General features: G+C 42.2%; 1 protein-coding gene across 1 annotated transcript in view; it reads left to right on the plus strand.

Annotated features, from left to right (window-relative positions):
- The window catches only part of PIK3CB (phosphatidylinositol-4,5-bisphosphate 3-kinase catalytic subunit beta), a 198,494-nt gene that overhangs the window by 50,006 nt on the left and 130,977 nt on the right, over positions 1-17,511 (plus strand). The window contains exon 2 of the mRNA XM_029067136.2: positions 11,425-11,523. The gene's annotated coding sequence lies outside the window, so the exon portion shown is untranslated. The remainder of the gene's footprint in view (positions 1-11,424; positions 11,524-17,511) is intronic.

Raw genomic sequence — 17,511 nt, forward strand, 5'->3', positions numbered from 1 at the left:
ATAATTCAGTCATATTTGTTTTAACTTCTCTGTGCCCCAGGTCCCTCATCTACATAATTCATTCAGTTGTATTTATTAATAATAATGTTGGTATTTGTTAAGCACTTATTATATGCCAAGCACTGTTCTAAGCTCTGGGGTAGATAAAGGGTCATCAGGTTGTCCCACGTGAGGCTCACAGTCTTAATTCCCATTTTACAGATGAGGTAACTGAGGCACCAAGAAGTTGTGACTTGCCCAAAGTCACACAGCTGACAGGTGGTGGAGCCGGGATTAGAACCCATGACCCCTGATTCTTAAACCCATGCTCTTTCCACTGAGCCATGCTAATTCTCACTGAGCCACGCTGCTTGAGACAGACATTAATTTATGGATATGCACACATAACTGCTTTTAGGCTGAGTGTGGGTTAATTACAGAGTGCCCAAAAGATACAGAATCCAGTGCAAAGATTATGCAGAAGAGACAGAGAGGCAGGGAAAGAGGGCTTAATTGAAGGATGCAATTGAAGGAGGTGGAGGAGAAGTAGGATGGAGAAGAGGCCATTGAGGTTAGCAAGAAGATCATAAGAGAAGCAACATGGCTTAGTGGATAGAGCACGGGCCTGGGTGTCAGTAGGACCCGGGTTTTAATCGTGATTCCACCACATGTCTACTCTGTGATCTTGAGCAATTCAGTTCACTTCCATGGGCCTCAGTTACCTCATGTTCACTTCCATGGGCCTCAGTTACCTCATCTGTAAAATGGGGATTAAGAGTGTGAGCCCCATATGGGACAGCAACTGTGTCCAACCTGATTACCTTGTATCTGCCCTAGCACTTAGAACAGTGCTTGGCATATGGTGTAAAGAACATGGTAAGTGCTTAAAAAGTACTGTAATTATTATTTTTACTATTATTGTTGGTGATCTTTGAGAGGGTGGTTTCTGTGGAATGAAGGGGATGGAAGCCAAATTGGAAGGGGTTGAGGAGAGGACTGGTAGGTGGGAGATGGGGCGATAACTGGAGGAAGCTATGGGATGAAGGAAAGGATTTTTTAGGTTAGTGAATTAGTCAGTTGGATTGGGAGAGAATAATAATAATAATAATGTTGGTATTTGTTAAGTGCTGACTATGTGCCGAGCACTGTTCTAAGCGCTGGGGTAGACATAGGGGAATCAGGTTGTCCCACGTGGGGCTCACAGTCTTAATCCCCATTTTACAGATGAGGGAACTGAGGCACAGAGAAGTTAAGTGACTTGCCCACAGTCACACAGCCGACAAGTGGCAGAGCTGGGATTCGAACTCATGAGCCCTGACTCCAAAGCCCATGCTCTTTCCACTGAGCCACGCTGCTTCTCCAATAACAATAGAGAACAATACAATAAAATGATCAGACATAATCCCTGCCCATAGGGAGCTTGTTTACAGTTTTAGAGGGGCAGACAGATGGATATTTTCATTACCCTATTTATTTTGTTAATGAAATGTACATCGCCTTGATTCTATTTAGTTGCCATTGTTTTTACGAGATGTTCTTCCCCTTGACTCTATTTATTGCCATTGTTCTTGTTTGTCGGTCTCCCCCGATTAGACTGTAAGCCCGTCAGATGGCAGGGACTGTCTCTGTCTGTTGCCGACTTGTTCATTCCAAGTGCTTAGTACAGTGCTCTGCACTTAGTAAGCCCTCAATAAATACTATTGAATGAATGAATGAATGGATGGGAGATAGGGAAGGGTGGGAAAAGAAACCACAGTAAACAGTTGAAGATGGTCAGGGAGGGATTAAGGGAGGGGCCGAGTGTTTTGATAAAGCGAAGGGATGGAGTTGGAGGCTCAAGTGGATGGGAGAGATTTTGAGAGGAAATGGGAGATCTCTTGAGATACTGCTGGGAAAGTTGGGAGAGTTGAATAAGGGACAGGAGGAGAGAGGAACTGGGGAGGAATCAATATAGTAATCAATAATCAACCCAATAAAGCAAGGGGCAGACTGGTCATTGGGTTATACTACCTTAACCGCATGTCTAAAGTTTCCAAAATGAGGGCACCATGGTTGTGGTCATTTTCAGATGTTGTCGTTCCTGGAAGCATGTGCATCTATGTTTGATGACTTTTAAAATGGGGTATCTGCTGTAAAGAACTCTCTAGGTCGCTGCCATGTCCTTTGAAATAAATAATGTTTCAAGTTGCGAGGTGCAGGGAAGAGAGAGTAAGTTATATTAATTAAACACTGTGTGCAGAGCACTGTACTTTAGCATTTGGTAGAATGCAATACAATATTGCATTGGTAGCTGTGATCCTTGCCATCTAGGAAAGTAGTGTGGTGTTCTTGTCTGTCCGTCTCCCCCGATTAGACTGTAAGCCCGTCAAAGAGCAGGGACTGTCTCTATCTGTTACCGATTTGTACATTCAAGTGCTTAGTACAGTGCTCTGCAAATAGGAAGTGCTCAATAAATACTATTGAATGAATGAATGATGAGGAAAGGAGACATTTTGGTGCCTGCTTGCTTTACCGTGGGAAATGCCTATTCCTGGAAAATACCTGGGTAAAATTCAACAGTAACCATAGTGTTTTAAGGGCTTACTATGGGCTAATCACAGGGAAGCAGTTTGTTCCAATATTGACAAAATAATAATAATGTGGTATTTAAGCGCTTACTATGTGCAGAGCACTGTTCTAAGCGCTGGGGTAGATACAGGGAAATCAGGTTGTCTCACGTGAGGCTCACAGTCTTAATCCCCATTTTACAGATGAGTGAACTGAGGCCCAGAGAAGTTAATAATAATAATAATGTTGGTATTTGTTAAGCGCTTACTATGTGCAGAGCACTGTTCTAAGCGCTGGGGTAGATACAGGGTAATCAGGTTGTCCCATGTGAGGCTCACAGTTAATCCCCATTTTCCAGATGAGGTAACTGAGGCACAGAGAAGTGAAGTGACTTGCCCACAGTCACACAGCTGACAAGTGGAAGAGCCGGGCTTCGAACCCATGACCTCTGACTCCCAAGCCCGGGCTGTTTCCACTGAGCCACGCTGCTTCTCTAAAACCAGTTTGAGTAGTCCAAGTTATAATCACAAAAGTCTTAGGCCAATACACTGATACTGATTCATCGTTTGTTTATTCATATTTTGGACAAATCTTTTTGTTAATATTTAAGGTGCTCTTTATTGACTTGTTAAAATATTTAGGTGGAACTAAGGAAGGAGAGTTTCAAAGCCAGTTTTGGCTGGCGTAGTACATTTGATTTTTTTCCTCAGAGATAAAGTTACACAAGCATAGCTAACCAAAGTTCATGTCATTAATTCATTTATAGGATCATGGGGCAACTTTATGATCATTGAACCATTTGGTTCTTTCCCTCTTATTAAAATGAGTATTTTTGAAAAAGTAATGCTTTCTGTGACTTGTTATATCAATGTTTTACCTGTGTCTAGATAGCTTTTATTCTTAGTGTTCCCTATTAAAAATCTCTACCCCAAAATGTGGATAATGGAAAAAGCAGCATTCCTTTCCTTTCTATAGCCAATCAATCAATAGTATTTATTGAGTGCTTACTGTGTAACAGCACTGTTCTAAGCACTTGGGAGAGCACAATAACAACAGAATTAGTGAACACATTCCCTGCCCATAATGAGCTACAAGGAGTCAGTCAAAACTTGCAAAATGATAATATCTTTTGCGTAGTAATTATTGTTTGCTATTTAATTGATTATCTTGGATTAGTGTTTCAAAAGCAGATTGAAGTGAACTCCAAAGTTATAAGACCTTGTAGTAGGTAGGAAAAACTTGTAGCAGCATGTTTGAGGAAGAGCCATAATTTATTATTGATAAGAAATAATATTTGCAGCACACCAAAAATCTAGAGTTTCTACTACTAAATAATCTACTACTAATAATAATGTGTTTTTTTTTTAAATCACCATGTGTCAGGCACTGTATTAAGCACTGGGGGTTACAAGCAAATTGGGTTGGATACAGTCCCTGTCCCACATGGTACTCACAGTCTCAATCCTGACTTTACAGCTGAGGTAACTGAGGCAAAGAGAAGTTAAGCGATTTATCCCAAGTCAAGATAAGTGGCAGAGCTGGTATTAGAACCCATAACCTTGTGACTCCCAGCCCCATGCTCTATCCACTATGCCATGCTGCTTCCCTTCACTAACTAATGTTAGTGTTTATGAAGCAGGCTGGGCTCTTTGTCCTACACTCACTCATTAATTTAAATGTTGTTCACATTGAAAGTGGGCTTACTTGCGCAAACCAGAATTGGCTGAGATAACTGAACGAAACTATTGAACACAGACATTTCCTGTGTATGTACTTTTTTGATTCAGTTCAGTGATATGCTAGCTGTGTTTATGTTTAGAAGCAGCGTGGCCTAGTGGATAGAGCACAGGCCTAGGAGTCAGAAGGATGTGTGTTCAAATCCTGGCTCTGCCATATGTTGACCTTGGGCAAGTTGCTTAACTTCTCTGTGCCTCAGTTACCTCATCTGTAAAATGGGGATAAAAGCATGAGACCTGTGTGGGACAGGGACTGTGTCTGACCTGATTAACTTGTATCTAACCTGACACTTAAGAACAGTGCTAAGTAAGAACTAAACAAAGCATAATAATAATAATAATAATAATAATAATAAAGATAATAATAGGGGAAATTGTAAAATATTTGTACATCTGAGGTGAATATCAAAATGTTATGCCTACAGGTCCATAGTCGAGTCAGAGGGGAGAATAGATAGGTGGAAATAAAGAGCTTAGTCTGGGAATGCCTCTTGGAGGAGATGTGACTTTAGGAAGGCTTTGAAGATAGGGAAGAGTAGTGGTCTGTCAGATATAAAGGGGTAGGGAGTTCCAGCCCTGAGTGAGGATGTGGGCAAGGGGTCAGTGGTATATTAGGATGGACATCTGAAGGTGAGTTTCACGTAGGATCATTATTCATTCATATTTACTGAGCTCTTACTGTGTGCAAAGTGCTTATTGCCTGTCGGTATTTCCAGCCAGCCTCAGTGGGTGGGGAGTTACTGAGAGTAGAGCTGCTCAGAATTCCTTGCATTTCTAGCCCTGCCAATTGCATTTTAAAGGCTTCCATAATCACTTACATTCACCACACCCCTTATTTAAACAGTAAAATAAAACATTATGTAAGGCAAATGCCTTAATAAATAGAAAGGGATCTATTCGCCACTTGTTAGTCTCTAGTCACAAATACATTTAAAGGCTTTTTGGGAAGGCATCTTTTTCCATCCAGGTATTTTCCATCTCCACCTCTTGTCGTGTTTCCTCTGACAAGCTTTCACCAAGGTGTTAGCAATAGGAATGGTAACAGAGAGGGCCAAAGGCAAGCTCTGATGATTTCTTCAATGCCTTTGCTGCCTTTTCTATGTTCCTAGGGATGTGGTGGGAAAGGGATGGATGGGTAAAAGAGGAAAAGTTAGAATTCTTTAAATTGTTCTTGTTTTATATGGTTATGAGAACTGACATATGCTCATGGTAATAAGATGTCAAAGGATGGAATCTTTTATTTCACCGAACCAAACCATATATCCTTTAACAGGCATGCTAGGCAAACTGTAAATTGCATGTAAGTTAGAACTGCTCCTCAGTACTTCTCTCTTGGACAGCCCAGCTTTCTATCTTTGTCAATATGGGCAACTTTGAATTTAATGCTATGATCTTCACTTTCTGGACTCACTGTGTGAAAATACAGGGGTGGTGTTGGATAGGACTACTGTCTATTCTGAAAGTAGGGTACCCTAGTGAGAAGCAGTGTGGTCCAGTGGAAAGAACACCATCCTGGAAATCAGAGGAACTGGTTTTTAATCCCGGTTCTGCCACTTGTTTGCTGTGTGACCTTGGGCATATGACTTAACTTCTCTATGCCACAGTTTCGTCATCTGTAAAATGGGGATTAAATCCTCCTTCCTCCTTCCGAGACTGAGCCCCATGTAGGATAATCATTATAACAGTGGTACTTGTTAAACACATACTGTGTGCCAAGCACTGTTCTAAGCACTGGGGTAAATACAAATTAGGTTGAACACAGTCCTGGTCCAACGTGGGGCTCGCACTTTTAATCCCCATTTTACATATGAGGTAACTGAGGCCCAGAGAACCCACAACCCAGATCCTTCTGACTCCCTGGCCCGTGCTCAATCCACTCGGAGTGCATTCAACCTGATTATCTTTTTTGTATCTACTCCAGTGCTCAGTACAGTTATTGACACACAGTAAGCACTTTACCAAAAGCAGCTTCACCCTCTCTCTGGAGGTTGCAGCTCATCTTCAGGTCGGGCAATTGGGTGGACTGGAGCTGTGGTTGAAAGTTTTCTAAAGTCACCTAACAGCTGGAAGTGCTACTTGTAACTTGGAGAGATGATCCACCTACTTTGGTGTGTGAGATTGTGAAATATTTGAAGTCTCCTTTGTATGAACTTTGTTGATGAGTGCTCCAGAATACTTCAAAATCTTTTCTGCTCTAGGCAGATGCTGTTGTTACAGGAAAAAAAATAGGGCAGAGAAACAATCATTTGAAGATGTGTACTATTTAGAGTCCAGGAAATAAATCCAGGGTGGGGTTTCATTTGTAGAATGTTAAGTCTTTGAGGCTGGTTAGAACTTCTGCAGCTTCACTTTCAGATGTTTTGTGAGTTATGGCCATTAGGCCTCCTTTTGACAGACTGGTAATTTAGCAGCCCACAGCAAGCTTACAGTCTAGAGGGAGAGACAGGCATTTATGAATAAATAATTTATAATATAATTTGATTTAAAGATATGTACATAAGTGTGGGGTTGGAGTGGGGCAGATGTCCAAAGGTCACAGTTCCAAGTGTGTAGATGACACAGGAGGGGAGAGTGAGCTGGGTAAAAGAGGGCTTAATCGGGGAAGGCCTCTTGGAGGAGATGTGACCTTCAGAGATGGAATCAGTCTGCAGCCTACTACAGAAGAGATCAGAAACCTACTTTGATGACACATGTATTTTTTTTCAGTTTCTGTGTTTATGTGTGTGTTTACAGGCAAGTATCTAATCATCTGCTTCATTCTAATTTATCTGCACTACTTCCTGTTATATCCTTCCTTCTGCTTTCACTATAAAGAGTTTTTTTAAGTCTCACTCATTAAATTGTAAACCCTTTGAGGACAGGGAGCAGTTTTTCAGAACTGTTGGACCCTTTCTGTGTGCCTGGTATAGTACTTAGTATTTGACAGGTGATCCATACAGATTGACTGGATCCACAGGCTAAATCTGGCATCCTGCTGGATTCCAAAAGACCAGGCTGAAGAGACTTAGCTTGTGACTGTCTCTGTAGTACCTCCAGTTTGGGGCCACCAGAGCTGTAACCAGTCTCTGGTGTAGTGGCTAGAGCACTGGCTTGGGAGCCAGAAGGTGATGGGTTCTAATTCCCCCTCTGCCACACGTCTGCTGTGTGACCTTGGGCATGTCACTTCACTTCTCAGTTACTTCATCTCTAAAATGAGGATTGAGACTGTGAGCTCCGTGTGGGACAGAGTGTCCAACTGGATCCAGTGTGTGGCACAAGTTAAGAGCTTAAGAAATACCAGTGTTATGATTAATCTGGAGGTTTATGGTCAGGACAGGCTGTGGGTTCTGGCACTGCAGGTTTTCAGTTTCGGTGTGGGCCTCAGCCCAGTGGTATCGCTGAGGCCCACGAACACGACTTCGGTCTCTCACCCACCTCCACCTCACCTCACCCACCTCACCCACAAAACCTGGAAATCTCTCCCATGAGCTCCCAGAACCACCATCCCAGCTGAGAAAGGCACCATGGTAACTGGTATTCATTAAGAAGTTGTATTTAAGTGCTTGCTATGTCCCAGGCATTGTACTAAGCACTGGGGTAGATATAAGATAATTGGGTTGAACAAAGCCCCTGCCCCACATAGGGCTCACAGTCTTAATCCCTATTTTAAAGGTATAGAGAAGTGAAGTGACTTGACCAAGGTCACAGAGCAGACAAATTGCAGAGCCAGGACTAGAACCCAGGTCCTCTGACTCCCAGTCCCTGGCTCTTTCCACTTGGCCATGCAGCTTTTGCCACCTTCCCTTCTGCTTCCAAAGGTCCCCACTCCTGGCAGGGATAGTAGCTGCTCCCATGAGCTCCCGGACCCTTCTGTTGCCACTGAGCCTTTGAGACAATGTTGTCAATTTGATCATAATAATAATTGTAGTATGTGTTAAATACCTTCTATATGCCAGGCATTGTACTAAGTGCTGGGGTAGATACAAGATAATCAGGTTGTACACAGGCCCTGTCCCACATGGGGTTCACAGTCTTAATCCCCATTTTACAGAAGAGGTTATCGAGGCACAGAAAAGTGAAGTGACTTGCCCAAGGACACACAGCGGCCAAGTGGCAGAGCTGGGGTTAGAGCTGGGATTGAGAAGCAGCGTGGCTCAGTGGAAAGAGCACGGGCTTTGGAGTCAGAGGTCAGGGGTTCAAATCCCGGCTCGGCCATTTGTCAACTGTGTGACTTTGGACAAGTCACTTAACTTCTCGGTGCCTCAGTTACCTCATCTGTAAAATGGGGATGAAGACTGTGAGCCCCACGTGGGACAACCTGATTCCCATGTCTACCCCAGCGCTTAGAACAGTGCTCGGCACATAGTAAGCGCTTAACAAATACCAACATTATTATTAACTCAGGTCCTTCAAACTCCCTGGCCCATGCTCTATCCACTAGCCCACATTGAGTTGTTTTTTAATGGTTCATCACTCCTGATGTGTCTGCCTTCTCTCCACTTAGATTAGCCCTACAAGGGACAGGGATCAGGTCTATTCCCCACCTGTGTTTTATCTCCCAGTGTTTAGTACAGGGCTCTGCACACAGTATACGCTTAATAAATACTACTGTTACTACTGAAAGTTATTGGGTGCAGTGTGGTGCGATGCTGCAGGGGAACTGGAGGAGGACATCACTGTCCCTGAACACCGCTGACCTATCCCTTTGTCCAGGGGACTGCTTGCTCTTTGGAGAATGCCAACCTGACTCCTGCTTTTACTTCTTTTTTTTTTTCAAAGAGATAAAATCTAGGCCTGTTGTGTTTCTGTTACTCCTTGATATAGAGAATAGAGTTTGATTTAGTAATAAGTAATAGAGTAACAATAGCGTGATTAGACTTAGGAAAGGAGATTTTGGTTATCCTGTGGATAACATTCTCTGGCTCTCAGGATGTTGTAGCCTCAATTTAGTAGGTTCAACAGTTTTTCTCCTGCCTTTTGTCTGGAGTGATGTACAGAGCAGGTCTGTCTGGGCAGGAGGCAAAGGGGAAATAGTACAGTTAAATTCATATGCGCATATCTTGTACACAATATATCCTGTTTGGGTAAACGAACTTCCTTATTATTGTTGGTAGTAAGCATTTTTGTAGCATTTCAAATTTCTCCAAAGGGCTTTCTGATGAGGAATTACTTTGCGAGATGGGTGTTCTTATGTATATTTTAATGCTACTCAGAGTGATTAAATAACTGGACCCCAGACTCCCCTGACAAGCTGGTCCAGGCAGTTTGGAGGGAGATCAAATCCAAAAGATGTCAGATAATCCTTTTAACCTTAATTACTCGACTGAGCAATTACACTCCCCTGTGGAGGTGTTCATTAGTTGTTCCTAATAGCCCTTCAGTTCTTGAAACACCCCATTCAAGTTTTCGAGCTACCTCACCCTTCTTTTGTTTTTCTCCAACTTAATTCCTGCTGAATTCCAATTACCTTCTAGTCAGTCTTGAAAATTGAGCGATATAGTAGTTGCAGTTCTGGGGAAGATTTTTAAGATAATTGGAACAGGAAAATAAGAAAAATGTATTTTAATTCATATTGGGAAAGTATGGAATTTTACTTTTTTTTCCTTTTCTCTGAGGAAAGTCATTAATGACAGTTCCATACCTAATGATGCACTGGAGGATTATTTTGTGTTCTTACCCACTTGTCTAAAATCGGATTTGGAATTAGCAAATGGAGGGGCAGTTTGGCTTACTGGAAAAAGCCTCGGATTCTGGGGACCTGGGTTCTGCCCCTTGCCGGTTGAGTGACCTTGGACAAGTCTCTTACTTTAGCTGTCAGTGTTCTTGTATAATGGGGATTCAGTCCCTGTTGTCCCTCCCTCTTAAACTATGAGCCCCATCTCTCCAACTTACTCCCTCTACTTTACCCTCCTCCCTGCCCCACAGCATTTGTGTGTATATATGTACATATTTATAATTCTACTTATTTTATTAATGATGTGTAGTTATCTATAATTCTTTTTGTTTATATTGATGCTATTGATGTGTGTTTACTTGTTTTGATGTCTGTCTCCCCCTTTCTAGACTGAGCCTGTTGCGGGTAGGGATAGTCTCTATTTGTTGCTGAATTGTACTTTCCAAGTGCTTAATACAGTGCTCTGCATGCAGAACGTGCTCAATAAATACGATTGAATGAATGAATTTATCCATTCAATCGTACTTATTGAGTGTTTACTGTGTGCAAAGCAGTGTACTAAGCCCTTGGGAGAGTTCAATATAATAATAAACAGATACCCCAGCATTTAGTATAATAATGATAATACTGATTGTGTATTTAAGCTCTTACTCTGTGCCAGACACTCTTTTAAGCTCTGTGTTCCATATGAGCAAATCGGGTTGGGCACAGTCCCTGTTCCAGTGTGGGGCTCACAGTCTCAATACCAGTTTTACAGTTCAGATAACTGAAGCCCAGAAAAGTGAAGTGACTTGCCCAAGGTCACACAGCAGCACAGCAGACAAGTGGTGGAGCTGGGATTAGAACCCACAACCTTGTGACTTTCAGGCCCATGCTCTCTCCACTTGGACATGAAACTGGGCATCCAAAGTGGCTGGAAACTTTCCTGAAGGTTCTGAAGAGAGGAGTGGAGCATCTCAGGGAACACTTGGTGGGGAAAGATGGATAAGACAGAGAGAAATAAACAGAGAGACAGCCTGAGAGGAAAAGGCCAGGATGAGGAGCAGACAGAAACAGCATGGGAATAGGGACAGCAATGGGTGGGGGGGTGGTGGGGAGAGAGGAAGAGTCTGCAAGGCAAAAAATAAGACAGAAGAAAAAAAAAGGATTGCAGGAACAGGGGATGAAGGCAGAGAAACAAAGGGTCACTTTGCTCAGATGAGCAGAGTGATCCCCATAAGAGTTGTGTAAAGAAAAGGGTGACAGAAAGAGATGAAAGGAAGTGAGTCAGGAAGGGAGAAGGAGGGACCATTGATTGAGTTTTTCTGCTTCTATTACACAGATCTGTAGAAAGAACAATCAACTTTACTGAAGATTGTTTATGTCCATGTCTTAAAATTGCACAGGCCACAAAAAGACCCAACATAATTTTTTAGTCAGCATCTGTGGCACGTGAAGTAAAGATTACAGTCATTCTTGTGAACCTGTCTTGATAATTCATAGTGTTCTTTTTTCTTTCTTGTTCTTCAGATCTTGTGACATTTTTCAGGAAAGCATTCTGAATTTTTTTTAATTCTCACAAGAGAACACATTGTCTCAGAAAACTGAAATGGTGGAGACTTCTCTCCAGTAAGTATCTAAGCTTGCATTTTAAAATACTTATTTCTTTCCAGAAAAATAAGGCTTTTTTAGGTGTTTGCAATATCAGTGGATTAATTTATGCTTTATTCAGTATACTCTGTACTTTTGTTTTAGCCCTTCTTTCAAAAGTATAGGCTTTTAGGAATAATGAATTCTAAATGGTTACGATCTAGCTTCTTCTAGTGCATTGAATTGTTATCTATGTTGCCAAGGATGGAGTCTCTGGGGATGTCTGTGGGATCACCAAAAAAAATAGGGGGGAATGAACATAAGCAATCATTTATATTGCTTGTTTTGGATCCTGAAGTTACCCAATAGATCTCAGCTGTGTAGAACTTGGCACAGTGGCCCATTCTAATTGTAACACCAAAAAATGTAGGGTAGTCATAGCAGGACTTGCATAAATGCCTCTGGAGTTTTCCAAGAAAATGACTTATTTTAGTCTATAGTAAAAGTATTTCTTTATTTCTAGAGAAAACCAGAACTGTTGAAACTTGTTGCCTAATTAAATTACTAAGGGAGCTTTGTTATTCGTTATAACTTAAGCATTAGATATGTACTACATAACATCTGCACAGACTTATAACAGGAAAGATAAATTTTTCAAGCATGACCCTTTCCCTCTTAAAAAACAGAACTTGATGCTATTAAAGTAGTATTGTTCTAACAGAGAGAAGTAATGCTAGCCTGGGCACTAATACTTTAGTGGGTGCTCACTTTTTATTTTAAGTGTAAAAGGGAGGAAGTGATCTAAAATCCACCTTTTATGCAAACTTGAATTGTGCAGCTGTTACTTCCTTGAAAAGCAGAAGAGGAAACAAAGTCAAGATCTAAGTGGAAAGACGTTATCAATCTGGATATTTCTTAAAAAAAAAAAAAGAAACCTTAAAAGGATTGTTGAATTCCCTCACAATAGTGGTGCTCATTTTCATAGATGACGTTATTGCCAACAGTTGCTGACCCTTGTGAGTTGTGCCTGAAAAATTCAAGGCGTGTCCAAATAATCCTATCTGTATTATACACGGACAATATTCTTCCTATCAGTTTAGTTTATCCATGGAAGTTTTAAAAACCATGGCAAAGCAGTGTGGTGTCTGTCTCCCCCCTCTATACTGTAATCTTGTTGTGTGCAGGGAATGTGTCTGTTTGTCGTTATAGTGTACTCTCCTACCTGCTTAGTACAGTGCTCTGCACACAGGAAACACTCAATAAATATGACAGGAAAGAGCAGGGGCGTGGGAGTCAGGGCCTGGGTTCTAATTCTGGCTCCACCACTTGTCTGCTGTGTGTCCTTGGGCAAGTCACTTAACTTCTGTGCCTCAGTTACTTCTTATGTAAAATGGGATTAAGACTGTGAGCCCTATGTGGGACACAGACTATGTGCAACCCAATTAGCTTGTATCAACTCTAGTGCTTAGTATAGTGCCTAGCCCATATTGAGCACTTAAGCCATTTGCAAAATAAAAAACCCTCCGATTTGCTATTTGGCAAACTGAAATGCTTGGAAAAGGAGAAGGGAAGGGAAGAAGCAAAGGTCTTTTTTCATTCCAGAGAAAGGTCTTTGTAGTTTTACAAATGTGCAGAGCGCGGTACTGAGTGCTTGGGAGAGCACAGTATAGCAGAATTTGCAGACACGTTTCTGGCCCATAAGGAGCTTACAATCTAGAGGGGGAGATAGGCATTGGAGGCTTCATCGTTTCTTCAAGCTAATGGTATATCACTTGGTAGATTCATACTTCAGGGTACACTAAATACTTCCTTTGTGACCTCAAAAAGCTCGTACTTTTTGAGCAACTTTGAGGTAAAATAAGACTTTGGTTTTATTTTCCCATTAAAACTGTGTGAGTTATTTTCCTGATTCTGTCCTAAAAAAGTGATCCTTTTTTTGCCAGATCACTGAAGCATTAGGGTAGAACCTCTACCATGCATTCTAATGGCCCTGACTATTGGACACCCAAATAATGAGTAATCTTTTCCCTTCCTTTCTCCTCCCACTGTTGGGGGCGCAATACAAACCCCAAACTGTCACTACTTCTTTCTTTAAATTATTACTGTAAATTATTTATAATGTCTCTCTTCCCCTCTAGACCGTAAACTCATTATGCACAGGGAATGTGTCCACTTAATTCTGTTGTATTGTACTCTCCCAAGTGCTTAGTGCAATGCTTTGCACATAATAAGCACTCAATAAATACCACTGATTGATTGATTCCTCTTCACCTTCTGGGACAAACTGATTACTTCTCTCTTGGAAAAACTCACTGAGCTTTCTATCCCTAGAAGAGTGGGAGAATGTATTTGAGTCAACCCTGGACTTGTGTTGCTATTTTTATTTTGTTGATCTCCCCATTTTAGTGGCATAATGCTCAGTCCAGTGGTAATAATAGTTTTGAACGCCCAATTGTTGCAGTTCAGAATAAAATAGAGAGCAATGAAGTGACTCTTTTCCTGATCTCAAGGAGCTTATGCTCTAATGGGAGAGACAAAACAATTTTTAGCAAGGTCAAAATAAATAGTTGAGTACATATGTACACAAATGCCGAAGGAGGTATGAGTACATTCACAGCTACTGCAGTGTTTTGTACAAAGGAAGCGCTTAGTAAATACTGTTACACTACTGTTGCTTGGAAGGATAAGGGATATTGGCACCCAGAAATTAACAGCTCTTTTTTGTGTTAAAAAAATGGTATTTTTAAGTGCTTACTATGGGTCAGGCATTGTACTATGTGCTGGGGTACACACAAGATATGTATATTGAACACAGTCCATGTCCCACTTGGTGCTCAAGCCTTAATCTCCATTTTACAGATCAGGTAATTGAGGCACAGAGAAGTTGACGTGCTTGCCCAAAGTCACAGCAGAAAAGTGGCAAAGCTGGGATTAGAACCCAGATTCTTCTGACTCCCAGGCCCATACTCTATCCAGGCTAGGAGTGGGAAGGATGGAGAGGAAGGAGCAGTTTGAGGAATAGAATTGTCGTTCCAATAGGGGCTTCTGCTATGTAAATCTCTACATTCTCTCCCCCACACTTCTGCTTCCTCATAATAATAATGATGATAATAATTGTGGTATGTAAGTGCTTACTATGTGCCAGGCAAATGCTGGGTGGGAGATTACAAGCAGATGGTGTTGGACATGGTCCCTGGGGAAAGAGCACGGGCTTGGGAGTCAGAGGTTGTGGGTTCTAATTCCGACTCCACCACTTGTCAGCTGTGTTACTTTGGGCAAGTCACTTAACTTTTCAGTGCCTCAATTACCTTATGTGAAACGGGGATTAAGCCTGTGAGCCCCACCTGAGTCAACCTGATAACCATGAATCTACCCCAGGGTTTAGAACAGTGCTTGGCACATATTAAGCGCTTAACAAATACCATCATCATATAATTATTACTATTATTATTGTTATTATTATTGGGCTCACAGTCTTAAACTCCATTTTACAGATGAGGTCACTGAGGCAGCGGGTAACTGACACAGAAAAGTGAAGTGACTTGCCCAAGGTCACACAACAGGCAAGTAGTGGAGTCGGGATTAGAACCCAGATCCTTCTGACTCCCAGGCCCATACTCATCCACTAAGCCACACTGCTTCTCCTCCTGCAAACCAAGCGCCAAATTTTCTGCTCCCCACCAGTCAGCATCATGAGCCATTCATTCTTTTAGGTGGTTGTCAATGCTGCTGTCTCCTGGGAGTAGTCTCAGCCCTGTTGCATAATCCTGATCCAACTCTGGGCTCGGATCTGTGAGCCCCTTGTTGGGTAGGGATTGTCTCTATCTGTTGCCTAATTGTACTTTCCAAGCTCTTAGTACAGTACTCTGCACACAGTAAGTGCTCGATAAATACGATTGAATGAGTGAATGAATGAATTTATGATCTTGGATCTGCACTTAGATCTGTGACCTTTTGGTCTTTGTTTTTTGCCCCACCCTCAGCCCCAGTGCACTTACGTGCACATCTAAAAATTATACATTATAAATTATTTATATTAATGTCTGTCTCCCCTTCTAGACTGTAGGCTTATTTTGGGAGGGTATCGTGTCTACCAATTCTCTTGTAGTGTGTTCTTCCAAACATTTTGTGTGCTGCACACAGTAAACTCTCAAATACCATTGATTAACGGATTGGGCTGCAAACCACTAGGCAGATTCGACTTCAGAAACTCTCCATTTGGAAACAGCTGTTAGGAAAATAGAAGTATGAGAGGCTCATTGCTCCTGTCCTGTGCTGCAATAGTGATTTAGCACACTCTTTGAACGTCAGTAACTGACAAGGGACCATCACCATTAAATGACCACCCAGATCATGGTTTTAGTACAATGTTATAAACTTTTCTAAGTAATTTTCTGCTGCTGGCTGAATTCCAGGCTCTAGGCCAACCATGTCCATCAGAAATTCATCTACACCTGCTTCAACCTTTCACTCTCTTCCACCAAGCAACAGTATTTCTCCAGACCTAATGACTCTTATGCCAACTGCCCACACTAGTTGTTTCAGATGTGTAACTCCCTCCTCAAGCCCCTTGTCCCCAACTCCCTAAACCCCTGCCCCCCCATCTCTTTCCCCTGATGATAGGACCACATACTTTATTGGTAAAACTGAAACCATCAGATATGATTCCCCTAAAATCTCCCCTGCTCCTCTCCAGTCCCTCCCTCTTCCTGCCCTCTTCTTTGACTCTTCCATCTTTTTCAGCAGTATCTCAAGAGGAGATTTCCTGTCTCCCCTTAAAATCTAACCCCTCCACATGCACCTCTGACCCCATCCCTTCACACCTTATTAAAACACTTGCCCCATCTCTTTTTCCCTCTGTGGTCACAGTCTTCACTCATTTACTTTCCAGTGGCCCTCCATTTCCAACATGCTCATGTATCCCCTTGTCTTATGCCGTCTAGTCGTGTCCGACCCATAGCAATGCCATGGACACATCTCTCCCAGAATGCCCCTCCTCCACCTGCAATTGTTCTGGTAGTGTGTCCATAGAGTTTTTTTGGTAAAAATATGGAAGTGGCTTACCATTGCCTCCTTCTGCACAGTAAATTTGAATCTCCACCCTTGACTCTCTCCCGTGCTGCTGCTGCCTAGCACAGGTAAGTTTTGACTTGTAGCAGATTGCCTTCCACTCTCTAGGCACTGTCCAAGCTATGTATGGAATAGGTCTGCCTCTGCTTGACTCTCCCTCCACTAGTCAAGACTGGTAGAGTACTGGAAATTCTGCAGGTGAGACTCTGAGAGGGAAATGTATCCCCATCCTAAAAAAAAACCCAAAAAAACCTTCCCTCGACTCCACGGCTCCCTTCAGGTATTGTCCCATCTCCTACCACTCCTCCAAATTTCTTGAGTGAGTCTTTTTCATGAGCTGCCTGTACTTCCTCTCCTCCAGTTCTCCTTGACCCCCTCCATCATGTCTTCTACCTACTACAGCTCCTTCTTAGCAGTTTCTTTTGCAGGCTCCTTCTCTTGCCTTTCAGTCAACTTGTCCCCTCCTACGTTCTTCACTGATTTCCTAATGCAACCCGGTGTGCACACTTCAATCCTCCAGTGCCAACTTACTCACTGTACCTCAATCTCGTCTATCTTACCGCCTACCCCATGTCTGTGTCCTTCCTCTGACCTGGAACTCCCTCACCCTTCACCAGCACTTTCCCTGCTGTCAAAGCTTTATTAAAATCATGTCTCCAAAAGGTCTTCACAGACTAAGTATTCATATCCGCTACTCCCTTTTTTTTTGTGTACCTGTGCACTTGGTTCTATACTCTTTAAGCACTTGATAAATTGTGTACGTTTACGTTTTGCCCCACTCTCAACCCCACAGCATTTTATTTACATATCCAAAATTTATTTTAATGTCTTTTTCCCTCTATAGAGTGTATGCTTCTTATGGGCAGGTAGAGTGACTTCCAGCTCTGTTATATTGTACTCTCCCACGAACTTAGTACTGTATTCTGGACACAGTAAGAGCCCAATAAGTACCCTTGA

The sequence above is a fragment of the Ornithorhynchus anatinus genome, chromosome 1 (genome assembly GCF_004115215.2).
Source record: "Ornithorhynchus anatinus isolate Pmale09 chromosome 1, mOrnAna1.pri.v4, whole genome shotgun sequence".
Classification (NCBI taxonomy): Eukaryota; Metazoa; Chordata; class Mammalia; order Monotremata; family Ornithorhynchidae; genus Ornithorhynchus; species Ornithorhynchus anatinus.